Raw genomic sequence first — 5,366 nt, forward strand, 5'->3', positions numbered from 1 at the left:
CAGTCAAAACTAGAGGCTCTGACGGCCAGGGTCACCGAGGCAGAGGAACGCGTTAGCGAATTGGAGGATGGGTTAGTAGAAGAAAAAACGAAAATAGAAGCTGGTCTTAAAAAAATCCACGCCCACGAATGTAGATTACGGGAGATTACTGACTCTATGAAACGATCCAATGTCAGAATCATCGGCATCCCTGAAGGGGTGGAGAAAAACAGAGGTCTAGAAGAGATATTTGAACAAATTGTAGCTGAAAACTTCCCTAATCTAGCAAGGGAAACAAGCATTCGTGTCCAAGAGGCAGAGAGGACCCCATCCAAGCTCAACCAGGACAAACCTACGCCACGGCATGTCATAGTGCAATTCGCAAATATTAGATCCAAGGATACAGTATTGAAAGCGGCCAGGGCAAAGAAATTTCTCACGTACCAAGGCAAAGGTATCAGGATTACGTCAGACCTGTCTACAGAGACCTGGAATGAGAGAAAGGCTTGGGGGGGCATTTTTAAAGCTCTTTCAGAGAAAAACATGCAGCCAAGGATCCTTTATCCAGCAAAGCTGTCATTCAGAATTGATGGAGAAATAAAGACGTTCCAAAATCGCCAATCATTAACCAATTTCGTAACCACGAAACCAGCCCTACAGGAGATATTAAGGGGGGCTCTATAAAGGTAAAAAGGCCCCAAGAGTGATACAGAGCAGCAAGTCACAACCGATACAAAGACTTTAAAGAGAAATGGCATCATTAAAATCATATCTGTCAATAATCTCTATCAATCTAAATGGCTTAAACTCTCCCATAAAACGCCACAGGGTTGCAGATTGGATAAAAAGACATGACCCATCCATTTGCTGTCTACAAGAGACTCATTTTGAACCCAAAGATGCATTCAGACTTAGAGTAAGGGGATGGAGTACCATCTTCCACGCAAATGGACCTCAAAAGAAAGCTGGAGTAGCAATTCTCATATCAGATAGACTGGATTTTAAACTAGAGGCCATAGAGAGAGATACAGAAGGGCACTATATTATTCTTAAAGGAAGTATTCAACAAGTGGATATGACAATTATTAATATATATGCCCCCAACAGGGGAGCAGCAAGATACACAAGCCAACTCTTAACCAAAATAAAGAGACATATAGATAAGAACACAGTAATAGTAGGGGACCTCAACACCCCACTATCAGAAATAGACAGAACACCCTGGCAAAAACTAAGCAAAGAATCAAAGGCTTTGAATGCCATACTCGACGAGTTGGACCTCATAGATATATATAGAACACTACACCCCAGAACCAAAGAATACTCATTCTATTCAAATGCCCATGGAACATTCTCAAGAATAGATCATGCTCTGGGACACAAAACAGGTCTCAGCCAATACCAAAAGATTGAAATTATCCCCTGCATATTCTCAGACCACAACGCTCTGAAATTGGAACTCAACCACAAGGAAAAACCTGGAAGAAACTCAAACACTTGGAGGCTAAGAACCATCCTGCTCAAGAATGACTCGATAAACCAGGAAATCAAAAAACAAATTAAACAATTTATGGAGACCAACGAGAATGAATACACAACGGTCCAAAACCTATGGGATACTGCAAAGGCAGTCCTAAGGGGGAAATACATAGCCATCCAAGCCTCACTCAAAAGAATAGAAAAATCTAAAATGCAGTTTCTATATTCTCACCTCAAGAAACTGGAACAGCAACAGAGGGACAGGCCTAACCCACTGACAAGGAAGGAGTTGACCAAGATTAGAGCAGAAATCAATGAATTAGAGACCAGAACCACAGTAGAGCAGATCAACAGGACTAGAAGCTGGTTCTTTGAGAGAATCCATAAAATTGATAGACCACTGGCAAAACTTGTCCAAAAACAAAGAGAAAGGACTGAGATTATTAAAATTATGACTGAAAAGGGAGAGGTCACGACCAGCACCATTGAAATTGCAAGGATTATTAGAAACTTTTATCAACAGCTATATGCCAAAAAACTAAACAATCTGGAAGAGATGGAGGCCTTCCTGGAAACCTATAAACTACCAAGACTGAAACAGGAAGAAATAGATTTCTTAAATAGGCCAATTAACTATGAAGAAATTGAGTCAGTGATAAACAACCTTCCAAATAATAAAACTCCAGGCCCAGACGGTTTTCCTGGGGAATTCTACCAAACATTCAAAGAAGAAATAATACCTATTCTCCTAAAGCTATTTCAAAAAATAGAAACAGAAGGAAAGCTACCAAACTCATTCTATGAGGCTAATATTACCTTGATCCCCAAACCAGGCAAAGACCCCCTCAAAAAGGAGAATTACAGACCGATTTCTCTAATGAATATGGATGCCAAAATCCTCAACAAGATCCTTGCTAATAGAATCCAACAGTACATTAAAAGGATTATCCATCATGACCAAGTGGGATTCATACCTGGGATGCAAGCATGGTTCAACACTCGCAAATCAATCAATGTGATACATCATATCAACAAGAAAAGACTCAAGAACCATATGATCCTCTCAATTGATGCAGAAAAAGCATTTGACAAAATACAGCATCCTTTCCTGATTAAAACCCTTCAGAGTGTAGGAATAGAGGGTACATTTCTCAATCTCATAAAAGCCATCTATGAAAAGCCTACTGCAAGCATTATTCTCAATGGGGAAAAGCTGGAAGCCTTTCCCTTAAGATCAGGAACACGACAAGGATGCCCACTCTCGCCACTATTATTCAACATAGTACTAGAAGTCCTTGCAACAGCAATCAGAAGACAAAAAGGGATCAAAGGTATCCAAATCGGCAAAGAAGAAGTCAAACTGTCTCTCTTTGCAGATGACATGATACTCTATATGGAAAACCCAAAGGAATCCACTCCCAAACTATTAGAAGTTATAGAACAATTCAGTAAGGTGGCAGGATACAAAATCAATGCCCAGAAATCAGTTGCATTTCTATACACGAATAACGAGACTGAAGAAAGAGAAATTAGGGAATCCATCCCATTTACAATAACACCAAAAACCATGCGTTACCTTGGAATTAACTTAACCAGAGACGTAAAGGACCTATATGCTAGAAACTATAGATCACTTTTGAAAGATATTGAGGAAGACATAAAAAGATGGAAAAATATTCCATGCTCATGGATTGGAAGAATTAACATAGTTAAAATGTCCATACTACCCAGAGCAATCTACACTTTCAATGCTATCCCGATCAAAATACCGAGGACATTTTTCAAAGAACTGGAACAAATAGTCCTTAAATTTGTATGGAACCAGAAAAGGCCCCGAATCTCCAAGGAACTGTTGAAAAGGAAAAACAAAGCTGGGGGCATCACAATGCCGGATTTCGAGCTGTACTACAAAGCTGTGATCACAAAGACAGCATGGTACTGGCACAAAAACAGACACATCGACCAATGGAACAGAATAGAGAACCCAGAAATGGACCCTCGGCTCTTTGGGCAACTAATCTTTGATAAAGCAGGAAAAAACATCCGGTGGAAAAAAGACAGTCTCTTCAATAAATGGTGCTGGGAAAATTGGACAGCTACATGCAAAAGAATGAAACTTGACCACTCTCTCACACCATACACAAAAATAAACTCCAAATGGATGAAAGACCTCAATGTGAGACAGGAATCCATCAAAATTCTAGAGGAGAACATAGGCAACAACTTCTATGACATCGGCCAGAGCAACCTTTTTCACGACACATCTCCAAAGGCAAGAGAAATAAAAGATAAAATGAACTTATGGGACTTTATCAGGATAAAGAGCTTCTGCACAGCCAAGGAAACAGTCAAAAAAACTAAGAGACAGCCCACGGAATGGGAGAATATATTTGCAAAGGACACCACAGATAAAGGACTGGTATCCAAGATCTACAAAGAACTTCTCAAACTCAATACACGAGAAACAAATAAACAAATCATAAAATGGGCAGAAGATATGAACAGACACTTTTCCAATGAAGACATACAAATGGCTAACAGACACATGAAAAAATGTTCAAAATCATTAGCCATCAGGGAAATTCAAATCAAAACCACACTGAGATACCACCTTACGCCAGTTAGAATGGCAAAGATAGACAAGGCAAGAAACAACAATTGTTGGAGAGGATGTGGAGAAAGGGGATCCCTCCTACATTGTTGGTGGGAATGCAAGTTGGTACAGCCACTCTGGAAAACAGTGTGGAGGTCCCTTAAAAAGTTAAAAATTGAACTACCCTATGACCCAGCCATTGCACTACTGGGTGTTTACCCCAAAGATACAGACGTAGTAAAGAGAAGGGCCATATGCACCCCAATGTTCATAGCTGCATTGTCCACAATAGCCAAATCATGGAAGGAGCCGAGATGCCCTTCAACAGATGACTGGATTAAGAAGCTGTGGTCCATATATACAATGGAATATTACTCAGCTATCAGAAAGAACGAATTCTCAACATTTGCTGCAACATGGACGGCACTGGAGGAGATAATGCTAAGTGAAATAAGTCAAGCAGAGAAAGACAATTATCATATGATTTCTCTCATCTATGGAACATAAGAACTAGGATGATCGGTAGGGGAAGAAAGGGATAAAGAAAGGGGGGGTAATCAGAAGGGGGAATGAAACATGAGAGACTATGGACTATGAGAAACAAACTGAGGGCCTCAGAGGCGAGGGGGGTGGGGGAATGGGATAGACCAGTGATGGGTAGTAAGGAGGGCACGTATTGCATGGTGCACTGGGTGTTATACACAACTAATGAATCATCGAACTTTACATCGGAAACCGGGGATGTACTGTATGGTGACTAACATAATATAATAAAAAAACATTAAAAAAAAGAATAATTCAATGGATCTTATCTTACTCAATTTTTATTGATGTCAAGTTAGATGGCAAAATTAAGGCTATATCCAAAGGGAGGAAATGTGGTCGAGCAGACTGAGCAACAAAACTGTGTTATTATAAAGATTCCTATCAAAAGTCTTATTACCTATTGAAATGATCAATAAACTAATACTATATAAAGGAATGGGTCTGTGGTAAAAATAAATCTCTTCACCTTTCCTGTCTGCAAAGACCCACTTTGGAGGAGTGTGTGAGTATTACAAGGTAAATCCATATGCTTTTAAAGCATGGAGTATTTTGTAGGTTCTAACCAAATGCAAAGTTGCATGCCTGAAGTAATGGAAAATTCATTAACACATTCTGCTTCCAAAAAAAGAATATTAAAAAAACCTTTTAAGATTTGTCTAAGAAAAAGTCAAGTATAATAGGGAAAGGAAGGTGAAGAGGAACTAAAACAATAAAAAAAGTATTTTAGAATAATGTTTTGATTCCATTATCCTTTCTAGGCTCTCACATA

The 5,366-nt window shown here is 39.3% G+C and overlaps 1 protein-coding gene across 2 annotated transcripts in view; it reads right to left on the bottom strand.

Moving 5' to 3' along the window:
- ECHDC1 (ethylmalonyl-CoA decarboxylase 1) overlaps positions 1 to 5,366 on the bottom strand; it is a 62,936-nt gene that overhangs the window by 24,718 nt on the left and 32,852 nt on the right. The gene's annotated exons all lie outside the window — the stretch shown is intronic.

The sequence above is a fragment of the Ailuropoda melanoleuca genome, chromosome 10, assembly GCF_002007445.2.
Source record: "Ailuropoda melanoleuca isolate Jingjing chromosome 10, ASM200744v2, whole genome shotgun sequence".
NCBI lineage: Eukaryota > Metazoa > Chordata > Mammalia > Carnivora > Ursidae > Ailuropoda > Ailuropoda melanoleuca.